Source organism: Bufo bufo, chromosome 6 (assembly GCF_905171765.1).
Source record: "Bufo bufo chromosome 6, aBufBuf1.1, whole genome shotgun sequence".
NCBI classification, from domain to species: Eukaryota; Metazoa; Chordata; class Amphibia; order Anura; family Bufonidae; genus Bufo; species Bufo bufo.
This window is the reverse complement of record NC_053394.1, coordinates 424,812,115-424,833,675: the sequence shown is the minus strand read 5'-3', so window position 1 is coordinate 424,833,675 and position 21,561 is coordinate 424,812,115. Positions and strand designations below refer to the sequence as shown.

Sequence of the window (21,561 nt, the reverse complement as noted above, 5' to 3'; positions counted from 1 at the left end):
GGCAGGGTGTAACACCGAGATTCCTATGGCAGGCATGGGTGCCTTCACAAGGCTATGGGTTGCCAAAGCAACTGATCAGAACTCGTGATTTCACAGCTCCCTTTGTCTAACCTCTCAGGGATCGCAGTTGCAGCATCTGAGGGGTTAAATGACTGGGATTGGAGTCATCTACAATCATGGTCATTGCAGCTGGATGCCTGTTATTATTCAATTGGCACCTGCCTCGTATGGGTTCAGCTCATGAGCCTGCTCCATACATTCATTACAAGCAAATGATGGACACAGGTCATTTTACATTAAGCGATGAAAGAAGTTGTCCCATTTGTGACATTTATGGCATATGATAGAATATGCCACACATGTCTGATAGGTGCCGGTCCCACCTCTAGGACCCAATCCTATTTCAGGAACGGCATACCACTCTTGCACAGGGTCTTCTCCATTCACTGCTATGGGTCTTCCGAAAATAGCCGAGCCCGCAATCTCTCCCTGTCGTATCTGGGATAATTTGGTTTAGGGGGATCATATGAGTTCATGGAATACCTTGGCAGTCCCAATGTTTATTTTAGATCCCCCATAGCTTACTGTGATGAGGGCACTAAATAAGTGCCCCAATTTACGAGGATCCGTCGGACCATAGGCTCCTTTTCATTTCCACCCTTCTACTTTTAGTGCATGACATAGGAGGGTAGATATCAAGTGCCTGCATGCAGGATAACATTTTATTTGTCTTTCCATACATCCTGCTATAATCCTGGTGCTCTGTCTGGGAAACTTCCAAGAAAACTTTCCCTTTGCTGAAATAGCTGATAAGAATACCATGAATGCAAAGTTGCATAGTGAAAGATCAGGGGCGGCTGCACAGGGGTTTGGTGACAATTCGGATAACCTTCACATTTGGTCAGTGTACCTTCATCTGAACAGCTGTGACTTGTGCAGCAAATATCCTCGGGCTCCTGGCAGGGAGGGGACACCGCACAGGAAGCAGCTCAGCTCTGTCACCAGGCTACACCTGCAGATTCAACTCACACCTGAGACACATGGAAGCAAGGTAAACTCAGCGCAAACCTCTTATCCACCCCCCCACCCCCCCTCTATAGTTTCTTTTGCATTTCTTTATGAAATTATGATCAAATCAATACACTGTAGTATCCAATGACAAGTTGCTTCACAACTTTGTAAAATTCTGGTATATCTAATCTATTATGTGGGATACCGCCTTCTGATCTGGTATAACCACTCTTCTTGAGTGCAATACTCTCTGCTGAGCCAATGTATCTAAGCCTGATATTTGTGATACCATTTGTTTAGCTGTGTATCTAGTCTTACTGTGTATCAAAACCTATGATGCGAGATACTGTTAACTGAGTAGTGTATCTAAGCCTATTATGTGTGATACTGTCAGCTGAGTTGTGTATCTAAGTCTGTGGTGTGATACTGTCTGCTGAGCTGCTGTATCTAGAGCTTGAGAAAGGCTCTAGTGTTGAGCCGAAATGTTGCGTATCCACATGGGTGAATAATAGCATTTTCTTCATTTTTTACTGATTTTGGAGTGCTGCCTTTTTGCTACATATCTATATATATACAAACCGGATTCCAAAAAAGTTGGGACACTATACAAATCGTGAATAAAAACTGAATGCAATGATGTGGAGGTGGCAACTTCTAATATTTTATTCAGAATAGAACATAAATCACGGAACAAAAGTTTAAACTGAGAAAATGTACCATTTTAAGGGAACAATACAGGGAGTGCAGAATTATTAGGCAAATGAGTATTTTGACCACATCATCCTCTTTATGCATGTTGTCTTACTCCAAGCTGTATAGGCTCGAAAGCCTACTACCAATTAAGCATATTAGGTGATGTGCATCTCTGTAATGAGAAGGGGTGTGGTCTAATGACATCAACACCCTATATTAGGTGTGCATAATTATTAGGCAACTTCCTTTCCTTTGGCAAAATGGGTCAAAAGAAGGACTTGACAGGCTCAGAAAAGTCAAAAATAGTGAGATATCTAGCAGAGGGATGCAGCACTCTTAAAATTGCAAAGCTTCTGAAGCGTGATCATCGAACAATCAAGCGTTTCATTCAAAATAGTCAACAGGGTCGCAGGAAGCGTGTGGAAAAACCAAGGCGCAAAATAACTGCCCATGAACTGAGAAAAGTCAAGCGTGCAGCTGCCAAGATGCCACTTGCCACCAGTTTGGCCATATTTCAGAGCTGCAACATCACTGGAGTGCCCAAAAGCACAAGGTGTGCAATACTCAGAGACATGGCCAAGGTAAGAAAGGCTGAAAGACGACCACCACTGAACAAGACACACAAGCTGAAACGTCAAGACTGGGCCAAGAAATATCTCAAGACTGATTTTTCTAAGGTTTTATGGACTGATGAAATGAGAGTGAGTCTTGATGGGCCAGATGGATGGGCCCGTGGCTGGATTGGTAAAGGGCAGAGAGCTCCAGTCCGACTCAGACGCCAGCAAGGTGGAGGTGGAGTACTGGTTTGGGCTGGTATCATCAAAGATGAGCTTGTGGGGCCTTTTCGGGTTGAGGATGGAGTCAACCTCAACTCCCAGTCCTACTGCCAGTTTCTGGAAGACACCTTCTTCAAGCAGTGGTACAGGAAGAAGTCTGCATCCTTCAAGAAAAATATGATTTTCATGCAGGACAATGCTCCATCACACGCGTCCAAGTACTCCACAGCGTGGCTGGCAAGAAAGGGTATAAAAGAAGAAAATCTAATGACATGGCCTCTCCTTGTTCACCTGATCTGAACCCCATTGAGAACCTGTGGTCCATCATCAAATGTGAGATTTACAAGGAGGGAAAACAGTACACCTCTCTGAACAGTGTCTGGGAGGCTGTGGTTGCTGCTGCACGCAATGTTGATGGTGAACAGATCAAAACACTGACAGAATCCATGGATGGCAGGCTTTTGAGTGTCCTTGCAAAGAAAGGTGGCTATATTGGTCACTGATTTGTTTTTGTTTTGTTTTTGAATGTCAGAAATGTATATTTGTGAATGTTGAGATGTTATATTGGTTTCACTGGTAAAAATAAATAATTTAAATGGGTATATATTTGTTTTTTGTTAAGTTGCCTAATAATTATGCACAGTAATAATCACCTGCACACACAGATATCCCCCTAAAATAGCTAAAACAAAAAACAAACTAAAAACTACTTCCAAAAATATTCAGCTTTGATATTAATGAGTTTTTTGGGTTCATTGAGAACATGGTTGTTGTTCAATAATAAAATTAATCCTCAAAAATACAACTTGCCTAATAATTCTGCACTCCCTGTATGTTGAATCAGAATTTCATGGTGTCAACAAATCCCAAAAAAGTTGGGACAAGGCCATTTTCACCACTGTGTGGCATCTCCCCTTCTTCTTACAACACTCAACAGACGTCTGGGGACCGAGGAGACCAGTTTCTCAAGTTTAGAAATAGGAATGCTCTCCCATTCTTGTCTAATACAGGCCTCTAACTGTTCAATCGTCTTGGGCCTTCTTTGTTGCACCTTCCTCTTTATGATGCGCCAAATGTTCTCTATAGGTGAAAGATCTGGACTGCAGACTGGCCATTTCAGTACCCGGATCCTTCTCCTACACAGCCATGATGTTGTGATTGATGCAGAATGTGGTCTGGCATTATCTTGTTGAAAAATGCAGGGTCTTCCCTGAAAGAGATGACGTCTGGATGGGAGCATATGTTGTTCTAGAACCTGAATATATTTTTCTGCATTGATGGTGCCTTTCCAGACATGCAAGCTGCCCATGCCACACGCACTCATGCAACCCCATACCATCAGAGATGCAGGCTTCTGAACTGAGCGTTGATAACAACTTGGGTTGCCCTTGTCCTCTTTGGTCCGGATGACATGGTGTCCCAGATTTCCAAAAAGAACTTCGAATCGTGACTCGTCTGACCACAGAACAGTCTTCCATTTTGCCACACTCCATTTTAAATGATCCCTGGCCCAGTGAAAACGCCTGAGCTTGTGGATCTTGCTTAGAAATGGCTTCTTCTTTGCACTGTAGAGTTTCAGCTGGCAACGGCGGATGGCACGGTGGATTGTGTTCACTGACAATGGTTTCTGGAAGTATTCCTGAGCCCATTCTGTGAGTAGCATTCCTGTTTGTGGTGCAGTGTCGTTTAAGGGCCCGGAGATCACGGGCATCCAGTATGGTTTTACGGCCTTGACCCTTACGCACAGAGATTGTTCCAGATTCTCTGAATCTTCGGATGATGTTATGCACAGTTGATGATGATTTTGACAATTTTTCGCTGGGTAACACCTTTCTGATATTGCTCCACTATCTTTCTGCGCAACATTGTGGGAATTGGTGATCCTCTACCCATCTTGGCTTCTGAGAGACACTGCCACTCTGAGAAGCTCTTTTTATACCCAATCATGTTGCCAATTGACCTAATTAGTGTTAATTGGTCTTCCAGCTCTTCGTTATGCTCAAATTTACATTTTCCAGCCTCTTATTGCTACTTGTCCCAACTTTTTGGGGATTTGTTGACACAGTGAAAATTGGAATCAACTTATTTTTCCTTTAAAATGATACATTTACTCGGATTAAACGTTTGATCTGTCATCTACGTTCTATTACAAATAAAATATTGACATTTGCCATCTCCACATCATTGCATTCAGTTTTTATTCACAATTTGTTTAGTGTCCGGTTTGTATATATATATATATATATATATATATATACACACACACACATACTTACACTAAACCCAAAACCACAATACACCTACTTTATGTCATGTGTCTCCTGTACGGAAACATAGTGAATACCGCTGCACTTTTATAATGCACTATAGTTGTAGGGGCCCTTTAACCCTAAATAAACTGTCTGAAAGGCGATGGTTCTCTACAGCGCAGTCTCCTGCTGTTCAGGAGATCCCCATCTCCCAAAACCAATTCCTGAGGGAGGTAAAACGAAAAACATGAAGAGTCTGTGGATTGCAGAATGTCTGCAGCAATGAGCGATCAGAAATCAGGTCCTGGGAGGAGCACTAAATAAAGAACATGATACTCTCCAATAAATAAACCACAAGCAGCGCCGCTCCATTGGCACAGCCTGGAATTGCAGCAGCCACTGAGTGGGGATGAGCCATGTAATGAGGGACAGCCCATGAGAACTGCGGGGACCCTTTGTGAAGACCCTAACACACACCTCTGTACTGACTGGAAAGCTGGGTGACAACCCCTAGGAGCATTGTAATGGCTGTGATTAGTGGTTGTCACCCAGGTTGGTTCTGTTAACTATGTAAGAAAATAACATCCCCAGGCAACAGCTGGAAAAATAGAAAGTGTGAAAAATATAAAAGGCCAAGGTGCAGGGTTAGCCCACCTGTCACAAGATGGTCCTGCTGTATAAAAAGCCCAAGAAAGTGGTAGTAATAAACAGGAACAGAAACCAGTCAGAATAGTAAAACGAGAAGTGATACTGAGAATTTTGGCATAGCAAGCATTATACATATATCCAAAGCTGAAGTCAAACTGTGGACTATAGAAAACATTTAGAAAGAAAGCAAAAGAGAAGTGGTCACGACTCATCCTAAGCCATAATAATTACCAGGAAGCACTGTGGTGAGCGGCTGTATCGAAGACTATTATGTGTAACACTGTGCTGGCAGGCTGATAGCATGAGAAAGAAAGCACCGCGGCACTCACCACTGGTCACAAAGACCTCCCAACCTCAGATCTGCTCCCGTCAGCCCCTCCCTAGCCTCAGATCAGCTCCCATCAGACCCTCCCTAGCCTCAGATCAGCCCCCCAGCCTCAGATCAGACCCTCTTTAGAGCCCCCAGCTTCAGATCAGACCCCCAGCCTCAGATCAGACCCCTCAGCCTCACATCAGACCCCCCCAGCTTCACATCAGACCCCCAGCCTCACATCAGACCACCACCTCCAGCCTCAGATCAGCCCTCAGCAGACCCCCGAGTCTCAGATCAGACCCTCCCCACCCTCCATTAGCCTCAGATCAGCCCCAATTAGACCTCAGACCTCTCCAGCTCCGGGCGGCGCTGCTACTCGGCAGATTCACTTACCCTCCCTGGTCTTCTTCCCGCTGTGCTGTACTGTGAACTGACAGCGCACAGCATCAGGTCATAGTGCGCATCTATGTGCACTACATTCTGACGCTGTACGTGTCAGGACACAGCGTGGGGCCGGAGGAAGACCAGGAAAGGTGAGGACAGCCAGTGCAGCGCTGTTCTTATCTTCCTGTGGATCCCGCATGCTAATGACCGCTTTCATAATGGAAGTGGTCATTAGCATTTTAACAATATGCTCTGGCAGGGGTCGGGGGCCACATAAAATTATCCTGCGGGCCGGAGGTTCCCCACCCCTGCTCTAAAGGAACAACTTTTAGAAAATTCAGGCAGTGGAAAAATGGCCCATGGGTTATTGAAAAGGGTTTAGGCAGAAACCCTTCCGTCCTGTGTGGGGGCCCTAACTTCTCTATGTATGCCACTGCCCAATAGAGATTGCCATTAATTAACCAGGTGCACGTTACCTATTTTAGAGGGATACATCCACATGAGAGAAGCCTGAGATGTATATTAGGGTGTCGGAAAGTGAAGATGAAAATAAAGAAATGAAGACTGCATTTTATAACTTTTTTTTTTTTCAACCTTTTTTTTTTAACTCAAGGAAACCACAGATATATGAAAAGATTTATGTTTGGTTGTCATGTCAAAATGTCCTCAGCCTTTGAATATTTACATTTTACAGTTAGTATGACAAGTAAAAGATGATGGTGGTTTGCCAGGATGGATCAACAAAGAAGCTGTGACCACAGACCACTCAAACCCACTATAACGTACAAACCGGATTCCCAAAAAGTTGGGACACTAAACAAATTGTGAATAAAAACTGAATGCAATGATGTGGAGATGGCAAATGTCAATATTTTATTTGTAATAGAACGTAGATGACAGATCAAACGTTTAATCCGAGTAAATGTATCATTTTAAAGGAAAAATACGTTGATTCCAATTTTCACGGTGTCAACAAATCCCCAAAAAGTTGGGACAAGTAGCAATAAGAGGCTGGAAAAAGTAAATTTGAGCATAACGAAGAGCTGGAAGACCAATTAACACTAATTAGGTCAATTGGCAACATGATTGGGTATAAAAAGAGCTTCTCAGAGTGGCAGTGTCTCTCAGAAGCCAAGATGGGTAGAGGATCACCAATTCCCACAATGTTGCGCAGAAAGATAGTGGAGCAATATCAGAAAGGTGTTACCCAGCGAAAAATTGTCAAAATCATCATCAACTGTGCATAACATCATCCGAAGATTCAGAGAATCTGGAACAATCTCTGTGTGTAAGGGTCAAGGCCGTAAAACCATACTGGATGCCCGTGATCTCCGGGCCCTTAAACGACACTGCACCACAAACAGGAATGCTACTGTAAAGGAAATCACAGAATGGGCTCAGGAATACTTTCAGAAACCATTGTCAGTGAACACAATCCACCGTGCCATCCGCCATTGCCAGCTGAAACTCTACAGTGCAAAGAAGAAGCCATTTCTAAGCAAGATCCACAAGCTCAGGCGTTTTCACTGGGCCAGGGATCATTTAAAATGGAGTGTGGCAAAATGGAAGACTGTTCTGTGGTCAGACGAGTCACGATTCGAAGTTCTTTTTGGAAATCTGGGACGCCATGTCATCCGGACCAAAGAGGACAAGGACAACCCAAGTTGTTATCAACGCTCAGTTCAGAAGCCTGCATCTCTGATGGTATGGGGTTGCATGAGTGCGTGTGGCATGGGCAGCTTGCATGTCTGGAAAGGCACCATCAATGCAGAAAAATATATTCAGGTTCTAGAACAACATATGCTCCCATCCAGACGTCATCTCTTTCAGGAGACCCTGCATTTTTCAACAAGATAATGCCAGACCACATTCTGCATCAATCACAACATCATGGCTGCGTAGGAGAAGGATCCGGGTACTGAAATGGCCAGTCTGCAGTCCAGATCTTTCACCTATAGAGAACATTTGGCGCATCATAAAGAGGAAGGTGCAACAAAGAAGGCCCAAGACGATTGAACAGTTAGAGGCCTGTATTAGACAAGAATGGGAGAGCATTCCTATTTCTAAACTTGAGAAACTGGTCTCCTTGGTCCCCAGACATCTGTTGAGTGTTGTAAGAAGAAGGGGAGATGCAACACAGTGGTGAAAATGGCCTTGTCCCAACTTTTTTGGGATTTGTTGACACCATGAAATTCTGATTCAACATATTTTTCCCTTAAAATGGTACATTTTCTCAGTTTAAACTTTTGTTCCGTGATTTATGTTCTATTCTGAATAAAATATTAGAAGTTGGCACCTCCACATCATTGCATTCAGTTTTTATTCACGATTTGTATAGTGTCCCAACTTTTTTGGAATCCAGTTTGTATATATCTGCTGTCTAAATGGACACTGAAAACCATAGAGACTTCAAGCAGTCATCAGGCTTAAACACTACCACTAACCACAGAACAGGATAGTCCTGGGCTTTTTTGAGCCTTAAGGCCAGTTGCTAAGCATAGTCTTTCTTTTCTTGGTGCTGATGTTTTTGCTCCAGACTGCTGCAATTGATGAGGACTGGGAATATTTGTCTCAGCTACTTTCTGTCAGCCATATTAGCTCTTAGGGTGCTAATGCCTCTATCACTGGATCACTCCCAACTTCTTCCCCTCTGTAAACTCCTCCTTCCCATTATTCTCAATGTGCAGATATATCCTAAACTAAATGATTCGCGTATGAAAAACACATTTGACCATAGGTTTGAAGTTGAAAAATTAGAAATGCCGGAAAGTTTAATTCAAACTATCGCTTTCTGAGGGTGGAAGTAGCTAACTTCTCCTCATGTATGTTCAAAAACAGAAGTTTATATAGCTGGGTAACTTGGGTCAGAAATGTATGAAAACGTGGAAAGATGTAAGCACAAGAATATCTGAAGAACTCAAATGTATTGTTCTGGTGACACCTTCCAGGACAGGAGGAGAGAGGTTCTCTGACCACAGCTCACCACTCACTGGTCCAAGATGTTTAGAGCCGGTTCCCTTGGGTTATGGCTTGTAGTTCTGCTTGCTGGTCGAGCATGCTCAGTTGCAGCACTAGCAGTTGTTGAAGGCTGTAACTTGAAGAGTGGAGTAGAGAGGTGTTTGACAGGTCTATGTATGTAAATGTTTGGGATTGCCATGGAATGATTGTCCCTGTGGGGGACCTTGTTCAGAGGAATGAGGAAGCTTAAACTGCTCTACCCTATTATGCAGTTAGTAATCCCTATAATTAAGAGCCTTATTGTATCTGAGGCACTCCTCTTGGGTCATAGTCAATACTTTACAGAAGTTTGTTCAGCTGCTCAGGCTACCAAGTTGATCCAGTAATCTTAAAGGGGCAGAATAACCTATTTTCTGATAACAGACATCAGAGAACTCTCTGTTAATTAAAATGAAATATTTAGCATTACTAGGGGATGTTTGGGTCCACAGTTAGGGTACAGCCACACTCTCGGGTTTCTTGGTGCCGATTTGGAAGCCAAAACCAGGAGAAAATCCAAAAAAGGAGAAATTGTACCCTTCTTTATACCTTCTACCCTATTTATGAATCACTCCTGATGTTGACCTCTAAAACTACAAATCAGGGAATCCTGTGTGGCTGTATCCTTATATAATTTTGAAGACCTTGGTTTCACTTTTGAAATAATTCACCATTGGAGGCTGGTGGTTATGGAGAGAATTGTCCAAGGTGATGTTGAAAAGTGGACTGCAAGTAATTTAATTGCCAAAACCAGAAGGAAGAGCCAGAAGCTCTCATCTTCATCAGCATCTTTTCTAAAATGTGTCATTTAGCATTTTTCTTGAGGAAATGAATATTTGCAATTTTAAAGGCTTATTCTGGACAAGAACTTGAAAAGTTGCAGGATCCTTACACGCAGAGCAACACCACAGTCTAAACATTTATCATGACCTCTTTTGTTGCACTGTTCGGCCCTATGTGTTCCTCCTCATAACAGTAAGGGCATGGCCAAATGTTGAGAATCCCCTGCAGATTTTCTGCTGGAATTCTGCAGCAACAAAATCTAAAATTCCTTACTGAATTTCTACAGGTTTTTGCATTGCAAAGGTTGAAATCCGCGGCAGATATCCGCAACACAGATTGACGTGATGTGGTTTTAAAATCTGCACTGCATGTCAAGGTATGTGCAGATTCTGGCGCAGATGCTCTTTGCATCGTCTGGATGGGACATTCTTTTAAATGTCACCCACTTTACTCCTTCTGGAGGTTGCAAATTTTAACGAATGCAATTCTACAGCTTAAAATCACAGTGTTTGCGCTACCTGTGGCCGTATCCTGAGAGTGAGTTTAGCTTCAGTCACAGCCCCTGTGGGTAGCCAACTACAGGTCCCATCTTGCATTGGTAACATCTATTCCAGGCTTTTTTCCACAACCTGTATTCCCCGACTTTACCAGCTTGTGCATCTCATATTTTGCTCCCTCACTGCTGAGCCTCTCACATTAATTCCTAGTTACAGCCTCCAACAACTACTAGTGCTGCAACTGAGCATGCTCGACCAGCAAGCTGAACTACAGGTCGCAACTGAAAACAGTGAGCTATAAACATTTTTGACCAGTAAGTGGCGATAAGGGAGTAAGGGAAACTAATAAAAATATTTAGGTACTGTATGCTGAGGATCTTTACTTTGTACCATATACATTCAATAGAAATCAAGTTTTCTATACTGGAGTACCCCTTTAAGATCGTTTCTTTATTCCACAATACTGGTTACAGCTAAATTAATTTGCGTGTCTTTATCTTGGATAATATTATCTTACATTTTTCCGATGATCATTCTTTGATGTTGCAAATGTCTGAGATCACTGACATGAAATTAAGTTTACGAGATAGCACGTCGTAAAGAGAATGGCAAGAAAAGTTCGTACAGGCCTGAGAATAAACTCGTTTCACATGGTTATAAAACTTTCAGAAATTTCATTAAAACTCATTAACTAAACCAACCAAAACTGATTGATCAACAAGTTTCAAAAGATGTGCTTAAAGCATATAGTCCTACCACATGTAGGAGAACCTCCTGGTGTCTTGATTCCCACAGGGTCATCTTAATACCGTCACACAGGCAACATCTGTATACACAGCAATTTGTGACGCTGGTAGTCCATGCCCACCAGCATCTCCCCTCTCGTGGTACACACCCTACCCACCCTTATCTGCCTCCTGCAGCTCTCTCCCTTAGGATGTGACCTCTCCCTGGCTCTTGAACGGCCAGCATATACAAGGGCGAATCTGTCCCGATCTAAAGGCAATATTCCCTGGGATACATAGGATTCCTTTCCCTATACCTGAGCTTTAGGTTCCTGGCTTGCCTAGTGCAGTAAAGGTGCGCTATTATATTGTTCTCTCCCCCTGAGCCTGACTTCTGCCTGTTTACCACACTAACCCTGTGCTGCCTCCCTGACTCTTGCCTGATCACCGTATTGACCCTGTTGCACCTCCCTTCACCTAGTGCCTGACTACCGTCCTGCTCAAATTCTGTCTGTAATGACCTTGGCTTGCCCACTGACCACGTTCTTGTCTGTCCCCTTGGTGCCACACACCAGTGTGTCTCTTGACTTGCTGGAGTCAGCAGCCTCTGAATAGAGAATACTCTTAAAGGAAACAGCTTGGTGGCCTCTCCAATGAAGTCCAGATTCCTGCTACGGGGATGAAAGGAGTAAAATCAAGCATCCACCTTGACAACGTCCTCACGAGTGGCCAAAAGCCAAATCTGTTCAGCAGGTCCACACCCATTGCGTTAAACAATTTATTGTGTGGACCCGAAGAAGATGCGTGTGGTCTGTTCACCACTTTATATTTTCCGGGTCCGAACAAAGAATGCAGTATTCTTTGGATGTCACAAATCTGACATAGGCACCATTGTATGGAAGTAGTAAGGGAGAGTCCATATTCACTGGACTGTTAGTACCAGTCCTTACTCCACTCGAGGTTTTCTCCATGTTTAACTTTTAATGAATTCAAAATTAACGAAATTAGCAATTCAACGAGGCTGTATGTACAGTGGTAATATAACAAGGGTGGACATATGATACTGAGAGCTGTTGTAGGGTGGAGGGGTCTTGAATGATGTGTCTTGCCCTATGGCATCAGAGTCATATTTCCCGATTATGAAAAGGGCTTTTGTGAGAATGAATTAACTACAGAAAACAATGCAAAATTTACAGAAATACACTTTCTAAAAATACATGGAGGATGAAGAAATTGTCTCATGGTTGGAATGCAATGAGACTAATGCATTTTACACACTTGCTTCCTCCTGAGGAGTGGCAACAGATATTTTCTTTGCAGGTTGGGAAATTATCCAAAATAAATAATTGGTACAAGGATTCACATCATTGGAACTCATGGATGTGATGAAATCCAGTGTGAACAAGAGAGGGTTTCAGATCCTAATGTGAACAGCTATTACAGAGGCAGGTGGTGAACCCCATGCACCATGATCCAGTTTGCACAGGTCAACCTGGGCTGCAGAGTCCACAGGTGTCACGGTCTTGACCTTTTTATAGAGAAGGTCTTGATTGCAGGGAACTACTTCCCAGGTTGTAGTCCCCAGGATAATCTGTGATTTGTGGGAACTGCATTGCCAGAACCAGCAGATGGAGATGAGATAGCAGAGAGGTTAGATGGCAGCTGTACCAGAGAGCAGACGAGATGGGGTAGAAGAAGTGATTAGAGATCCACCCAAGAATAACAATAACCAGAGCTATTGGGTCAGGCCGTTGAAGTGGGGTTTAACCAGCCGGCAGAGTGTTGTCACGCCAGTTGCCACAGCAACATAACACAGCTGGCCATACTGAATGCAGCATTGTAAAAGTAAGGAGAATTGGCTGTTTGGAGATTTAACATAATTTGGGATGTCCAGCGCCAGATGGATAACTAAGGTAGACTGTAGTATAACTGGTAGCATATTGCTTAAAGGGCATCTGTCAGCAGATTTGTCCCTATGACACTGCCTGACCTGTTACATGTGCACTTGGCAGCTGAAGTCATCTGTGTTGGTCCCATGTCCATATGTGTCCGCATTGCTGAGGAAAATAATGTTTTAATATATGCAAATGAGCCTCTAGGAGCAATGGAGGCGTTGCCGTTACACCTAGAGGCTCTGCCGCTGCACATTAGGGCTGATGTACACGACAGTTGCCTGTTTTGCAGTCCGCAAATTGTGGACCTGCAAAACACGGATACCGGCCGTGTACGTTCCGCATTTTGCAGAACGGAACGTCCGGCCCATAATAGAACAGTCCTATCTTTGTCTGTAATGCGGACAAGAATAGGACATATTCCATATTTTTGCGGGTGCCATGGAACGGACATACGGATGTGGACTGCACATAGTGTGCTGTCCACATTTTTTGGGCCCCATTGAAGTGAAAGGGTCTGCATTCAACCCACAAAAATTGCGTATCGGATGCAGACCAAAAATACACTCTTAACTGATAGGGCCAGGTGTGTGACGTTTATACTGTCTGACCCTGTCAATCAAAGTGGAGAGGACTCGGAAGTTACAGAGAGAGCATAGCCTCAAGTTGTAATGGCAACGCTCCCGTTGCTCCTAGAGGCTCATTTGCGTATATTAATACTTAATTTTTCTCAGCCATGTGGGCACATATGAACATGGGGCAGCATGGTGGCTCAGTGGTTAGCACTGGTCCCTTGCAGCGCTGGGGTCCTAGGTTCAAATCCAACCAAGGACAACATCTGCATGGAATTTGTATGTTCTCCCTGTGTTTGTGTGGGTTTCCTCCGGGTTCCTCCCACACTCCAAAGACCTACTGATAGGGAACTTAGATTGTGAGCCCCATTGGGGACAGCTTAATGCTGTAAAACGCTGAGGAATATATTAGTGCTATATAAGAGCATAAAATAAATAAATAAATGGGACGAACACAAGTGCCTTCAGCTGCCATGTATCAGGTCAGCCAGTTTCATAGGTACAAATCTGTTGACAGATGCCCTTTAAAGGTCTGGTTGCTAATTCTAGGAGTTAAAAGTGTTGTCCAGCGGAATTAAAAACATTTTTAAAGGGCCAGAATGGGTTAAAAAAAAATGCATTCATTACCTTGCCAATCGCCCACCGTTGTTGTTCCTGCTCTTTACTTCCAGGTCCTGGCTTGACACAGGAAATGGCTGGAAATGCCCGATCACTACCACATCTGTGACGTCCTCCGCCACCGCATATAGCAGTGATGGTGATTCACCAGTGATTTTAAGAAAGTTACTTGCAAAAAAAAATAAAAAATTAGTAAGACGGAGCAGCAGAGAACTGGTGACTGGTACCCTGTAAGTAAAGGAAGTGGATTTCTTCACGTAAAAAAGCCCAGAGCGTCAGCCATGACCTCTAGGTAAAAATAATACAGTAATCTATGTTAACTCTATATATATATATATAGATCATCTTTAAAAGCACATTTCAGCTAAGATGTTAGGCCTTATTCACACATCCATGTAAGTGATGACATCTCTGATAAGATGGTCATTCATCCATGAAGATTTCTGTGATCCGCGTGTCCGTCGCTCTGTGTTCCACGGACACTGCACAGCTTTCAGAACATCTCCTGTAAATGGTCCGTGAAACATGGCTGAAACACGGATGGCGTCTGTGTTGGGTTCGTGTCTTTCGCAGACCCGTAGACTATAATAGGCATAATGGATCCGTAAACACGGACAAAAGTAGGGCATGCCTCCATGCTAAAACCATGGACCGTGCTTTAACACACACATTAAAATGGGTACATGTGCCGTCCTGGAGAACACTGACAGCACACATTCGTGAATCCCTGAAGTGTGAATCAACCGGAGGGCTGAGCTGCAATACCAGGGACCATGGACAACAGTGACGCTGTTTTTGGAATAAAGTAGACACAAATTTCTAATTTCACACAACCCCAGGAAAGGAATTGCACAGGACTAGAAAAACATGGCTGCTTTCTTCCCAAAACAGCTCCATACTTGTCCACGGGTTGCGTGTGGTATTACAGCTCATCCCCAATCATCTCAATGAAGCAGAGCTGCAATACCAGACACAACCCATGTTGTGGCGATGCCTTTGGTAGAAATGGACCACGATTTTCTAATGCTATATAAACCCTCAGGAAAACCGTGAGAGAATTATCATAGGATTCACCTGTCAAGGCTTTAAAGGGGTTGTCTCACTTCAGCAAGTGGCATTTATCATGTAGAAAAAGTTAATACAGGGCACTTACTAATGTATTGTGATTGTCTATATTGCCTCCTTTGCCGCCTTGATTAATTTTTTCATCACATTATACATTGCATGTTTCCATGGTTACGACCCCCTGCAATCCATCAGCCGTGGTCGTGCTTGCACAATATAGGAAAAAGGGCCGTCCTCTCTGGTGACCGGGACTGTGGGAGCTCACACAGGCTGGTGCTTTTTTCTATAGTCTGCAACCACGGCCACCAATGCTAGATTGCAGGGTGGTCATAACTAGGGATGAGCGAATCGACTTCGGATGAAACATCCACTTGGAACCGAAGCAGAGTTCGGGAAATGTTTTTTTACAGTAGAAATCAATTTATAAAGTTGCGAGACTTCGCGAAGTAATAACTTCGGCTCATCGGAGCCAATACATTCTAATATTGTATGGAGCTCCTGCTCCGTACAGTATTGAAACGAAGTTTTATGAGAATGGACTTCGGATGTTTCATCCAAAGTGGATTCGTTCATCCCTAGTCGTAATCATGGAAATGAGCAGTATATAATGCGATGGGAAAATGAATCCAGCCAGCAAAGGAGGCAATATGGATAATAACAATACATTAGTAAGTGGCTTGTATTAACATTTATTATGTAGAGAAAGTTATTTGCTGAAGTGACACAACCCCTTTAAAGCTCAGGGTCTGTACTGGGAAGTCCTTTACCTTGCTTTCTTACACCTCTATTTTTTTTAATGAATCAGAGTGGAGATATCTTGATGTCTTCATGTGATCAGCCTGCGCCCTCTCTCCTCCTCTTCCTTCCTGTGCCTTGGGGAACTTGCAGATGTTCATAAAGAGCAGTACATTTCCTTACTACGCTTCAGCCTTCTGCCGGCGCGTGGAAACACTTCTGCAACCCTGCATTCTTAAAACGTCTCACCAAGTTCCAGGCTGTTTTTGCCAGAAAGTTTGCAAAGTGACGAGAAGTGCCAGGCCGGGCTCAGGATGTGTCAGACAGCAGCAGGTGAGCGATATAAATATGCTGCTAGTCATGTATGTGCTGAAGTTTGACAGGGGAAAAGAAGTTTAGCTTTCGATTTCTATATGGATAAAAGGAATATAATGTATCACAAGTGTTAAGAAAAAGATAGTTTTTTCGATCATGTAGCAGAGAGGAGTTTTTCGTTTGGCACAACTTAATGCGATATCGATGCTTTTACACAAGACTGTAGGTAAAACTACTACACTGCTCAAAGATTTATTAAAGTGGAGATGATTGTGAACGACAGATGTAAAGTGCAAGCTCTTGTAGTGACTTGCGTCGCAGAAAACCAATAACATTACAAGAACGTGGGATAAAATTTCATTACCTAGAGGCAACAGGGCTGACACTAAATTCTGGGGGGGGGGGGGGGGGGGGGAGAGAAACTGCAGATGTTTTTGAGATGACTGATTTGCTGACACTAATGTCAGTTTCCAGAGTTGGATCAAACAAAATTAAGTTTTTTGTGTATTGCGACATTAAAAGAGTCCACAGTCTACAGCTTCCCATCAGGCCATAAAATGAGATGCATTGCAGTCTTCATCAGGCTAGAGCACTTGTTGTGCTGACATCTAGAGGCCAGTAGGAAAACTGTGCCAATTAAATATTCTTTTATGGTTTGCGACAATAAAATAAAAACCTCTTTTTCTCAAAGAGTCACTGTACTTTCACACAATTTTATTTTATTTAATAGAGAATGGTGTAACTAGCAAATTTCTAAATCACTTCATTTAAAAAATATGCTGTACAGTCAAGGCCACTAGGGGTCTCACTTCCACATACAGTAAGCTGCAGTCCACTGACTGGCAAGATCCGTCCCTGGTAACAGAGACTCAGAAGACAGCTGAGAGGAAGTGGTGGCATGTCAGAGCTAGCTGAGATCCTGATTAAACAAAAAAACTGCTTCTACGCTGATTCTGAACATCACAGGAGCCTCCTGCTTTTCTGTAAGGGATCATGCACACGACTGTTGTTTTGCGGTCCGTTTTTCACGGATCCGTTGTTCCGTATCTGAGTTTTTTTCCCACCTCTGATTTAACTCCTTAAGGACACAGCCATATTTTACCTTAAGGACCAGGCCATTTTTTGCAAATCTGACCAGTGTCAATTTAAGTGCTGATAACTTTAAATGACTTATCCAGGCCATTCTGAGATGTATGCAGGTGCACATCGCTATGGCGAAATACATATACAAACTCAAAAACACAAATGCAATAGCACTCTGCAACCAGCACTCTGCCCTGCCTCTATGCTGGATGCTGAATCAGGCATTGGTGTACATTTTGGCCAAAGCGTAATAAGCCACTCACCATGTCAAGGTCGCCTCTATGAGTGGTCCCTAACACTAGTTCCTACCTGTTTATGGACCATGATAGCCACACAAAGACCAGTTAGTCTGCCCTGGAGGCTGGTTTTAGAGTCAGTATAAAACTGAGTCTACTTTTATAGTGCCTACCAGTGGCCATTTGGCTCCAGGAGAAGTATATAGTGGGCTCAGCATGCATGTTGGTACTTGAATCCCTGGATCCGATGAAAGCTGTCACGGCACCGGACGGGGTTAAAAGCAGAGTGTGCCTGGCGTGCATGCTGTACCTGCGCTCCCTGGACTTTGTGTGGCTATCATGGCCCATAAACAGGTAGGAACTAGTGTTAGGGACCACTCATAGAGGCGACCTTGACGTGGTGAGTGTCTTATTACGCTTTGGCCAAAATGTACACCAATGCCTCATCCAGCATCCAGCATAGAGGAAGGGCAGAGTGCTGGTTGGAGAGTGCTATTGCATTCGTGTTTTTGAGTTTGTATATGTATTTCGCCATAGCGATGTGCACCTGCATACAGGGTTGTGCTGACTGAATCCCTCACATTCTTTCTTTGTAGTATATATTGGAGGCGTGGTGATCTCCATGCAGTCATGCACACCTGACCAGTTAGTCTGCCCTGGAGGCTGGTTTCAGAGTCAGTATAAAACTGAGTCTACTTTTATAGTGCCTACCAGTGGCCATTTGGCTCCAGGAGAAGTATATAGTGGGCTCAGCATGCATGTTGGTACTTGCATCCCTGGATCCGAGGAAAGCTGTCACGGCACCGGACGGGGTTAAAAGCAGAGTGTGCCTGGCGTGCATGTTGTACCTGCGCTCCCTGGACTTTGTGTGGCTATCATGGCCAATAAACAGGTAGGAACTAGTGTTAGGGACCACTCATAGAGGCGACCTTGACTTGGTGAGTGGCTTATTACGCTTTGGCCAAAATGTACACCAATGCCTCATTCAGCATCCAGCATAGAGGCAGGGCAGAGTGCTGGTTGCAGAGTGCTATTGCATTTGTGTTTTTGAGTTTAAATATTACGTTTTGTTTGGCTGTTAACCCTTGCTTTGTTATTGGAAAAAAAACGGATTAAAATGGAAAATTTGCCCAAAAATTGCTGTTTTGGCACAGTTTTTATTAAAAAATTTTGACCGTGTTTATCTGAGGGGTTAGGTCATGGGGTATTTTTATAGAGCAGATTCTTATGGACGCGGCGATACCTAATATGTCTACTTTTTTTATTTTATTTATGTTTTACACTATATTATCTTTTGATAAACAAAAAAATAACATTTTAGTATCGCCATAGTCTGAGTCTTTTTTTTTTTTTTTTTTAGCCGATTATCTTGGGTAGGGGCTAATTTTTTGCGGGTTAAGGGGACGGTTTTATTGGCTCTATTTTGGGGGGCATATGACTTTTTGATCGCTTGCTATTACAATTTTTGTGATGTAACGTGAAAAAAAAATACCTTTTTTTGCACCGTTTTTATAAAAAAAAATTGACTGTGTTCATCTGAGGGGTTAGGTCATGGGGTATTTTTATAGAGCAGATTCTTACGGACACGGCGATACCTAATATGTCTACTTTTTCTTTATTTTAGTTTTACTAAATAATATTTTTGAATTTTTTTGTTTTGTTTTAGTGTCTCAAGTCTGAGAACCATAGTTTTTTATCCGATTGCCAGTGGCTAAATTGGGGAAGGGGAACATAAATTTGGTACTCCATGGAAGTGTGGTACTCCCTGAAGCAACCAATAATGCTGAGGCCCGGATGATCGGGGCACGTGTCACACTGAGTAGTGGTGTCCTTCCGGATCCCCCTTCTGTGACACACTCTGCACCTTTTTTGGGTCCGTCCCTTGATTCCAGTATGGGGGACCACACCTGGAAAGTGTTGGCCAGCGACGATCCGTGCACCTCCAGTTCCCAAGGTACTCCGGCCTGCTCTTTCCCGATCAGAAAACATCAGGTCCTTGAGGACTGCCTCATAGAACTGAAGGAATGTCCCTGTGTTGCCAGTGCTCCAGGACAGCACAAAAGAGTTGTACAAGGCAACCTATACCAAGTAGACCGCAACTTTTTTGTACCATGCCCGGGTTTTGCGCATGGCATTATATGGCTTGAGGACTTGATCAGAGAGATCAACTCCTCCCATATACCGATTGTAGTCGACGATACAATCGGGCTTGAGGACCGTTGCCGCGGTACCTCGCACAGGGACAGGGGTGATGCCGTTACCATAAATTGTGGACAGTACAAGGACATCTCTCTCTTGTCCTTATATCTGACCAGCAACAGGTTTCCACTGGTAAGGGCACGGGTCGCACCTCTGGGGATAGGTACCTAAAGGGGGTGGGTATGGAGGCCGCGTTGATTTTTCTGCACGGTCCCACAAGCGGACGTGGATCTGGTGGCGAGGGACTGGAACAAGGGGATACTAGTATAAAAGTTATCCACATACCGGTGGTAACCCTTATCTAGCAGTGGGTTCATAAGGTCCCACACATGTTTCCCGCTAACACCCAGAGTGGGGGGACATTCTGGGGGTTGAATACGGGAATCTCGCCCCTCGTACACAAGAAACTTGTAAGTGTACCCTGAGGTACTCTCACAAAGTTTGTACAGCTTCACGCCATACGTTGCCCGCTTAGAGGGAATATACTGGCGGAAAATGAGTCTCCCCTTGAAAGCAATGAGAGACTCATCAACCGCGACCTCCCTTCCAGGTACATAGGCCTGCACAAATTTGGCCCCAAAGTGATCGATGACCGGCCTGATTTTGTACAGGCGGTCATAGGTAGGATCACCTTGGTGGGGACATGCTGCATTATCTGCATAATGCAGGCATTTCCGGATGGCCTCAAACAGGGAGCGTGTCATGGCCGTACTGTAAAGTGGGGTCTGGTAGAGGACGTCCCCACTCCAGTAATGCCTGACACTAGGTTTCTTGACTAGGCCCATGTGCAGCACGAGCCCCCAAAACGTCCTCATCTCGGCTGCACTGACCGGAGTCCAGCCACCGGGTCTAGCCAAAAAGGAGCCCGGGTGTTGAGCAACAAACTGTTGGGCGTACAGGTTTGTTTGCTCCACCATTAGATTTACAAAGTGGTCACTGAAAAAAAGACTAAAGTAGTCGTATTCAGTGAAGCCCACTGTGGAAATCTGGATTCCTGGTTGGCTCAAAACGCTCTGTGGTAATAAATCAAGTTTTCCTAAAGTAGCGGCTGCACGTGTTACAAAGTGAAACTAAGTGTAGAGGAGACTAACCCAGGAAAGCAAGATCACTCATAATGCCGTGCAGCTAGCCAATCCGTACATAGCCATCCCCTCTGATGTCACAGCCCTATAAAACCCTCATCACACGTGGTCTCCGCCTTTGTCATATGAGCTAAGCATAGGGAGAGACGTGGCAAGTGGTCATGTGTTAGGGACAGTGTTGCTGAAAATGATTAATAGAAGAATATTGGAAAGGGAGAGTACAGGGAGACTTATTCTTCATCAGTTTTATTTATTTATTCCTACAGTACATTTACTTATTCCCACCTCAGCCGTAAACTAAGATATGTGATTCAATACCAATAAGATGGAAGCCTTTTATTATTCCACTGCCAGGGTGCCAACCAATACCATCCAGTCTGCACCCTTTAGGGGGACCAGGTTTTAATGATGACCATCCCATCTCTTGCTGGCTACACTTCTTCCAAATCATCCTTCTTGGTCTCCTTGTCCTAGAAAAGTCAGCAAGATGCAGAGAGAGGAAGAGCAATATTAGATGTGGAAAAGGAGGAAAGGCAGATGGAAGAAGAAGGGCTCCCACCTGTAGGGCAGTAGAGCTCTGGGGTTGGAGAAGTGGGTATGCCAGAGCTGATTAAGATTATGTGTTTACTGTCAAATAACCTGCAGGAGATTGCAGGCAAGAACAACAATAATATGCATATTGTCTCCC

The 21,561-nt window shown here is 43.8% G+C and overlaps 1 protein-coding gene across 2 annotated transcripts in view; it reads left to right on the top strand.

Annotated features, from left to right (window-relative positions):
- The first annotated feature begins 16,033 nt into the window (after positions 1–16,033).
- PIK3R6 (phosphoinositide-3-kinase regulatory subunit 6) overlaps positions 16,034–21,561 on the top strand; it is a 68,192-nt gene continuing 62,664 nt past the window's right edge. For both annotated transcript variants that reach the window (XM_040437494.1, XM_040437496.1), the window contains exon 1: positions 16,034–16,291. The gene's annotated coding sequence lies outside the window, so the exon portion shown is untranslated. The remainder of the gene's footprint in view (positions 16,292–21,561) is intronic.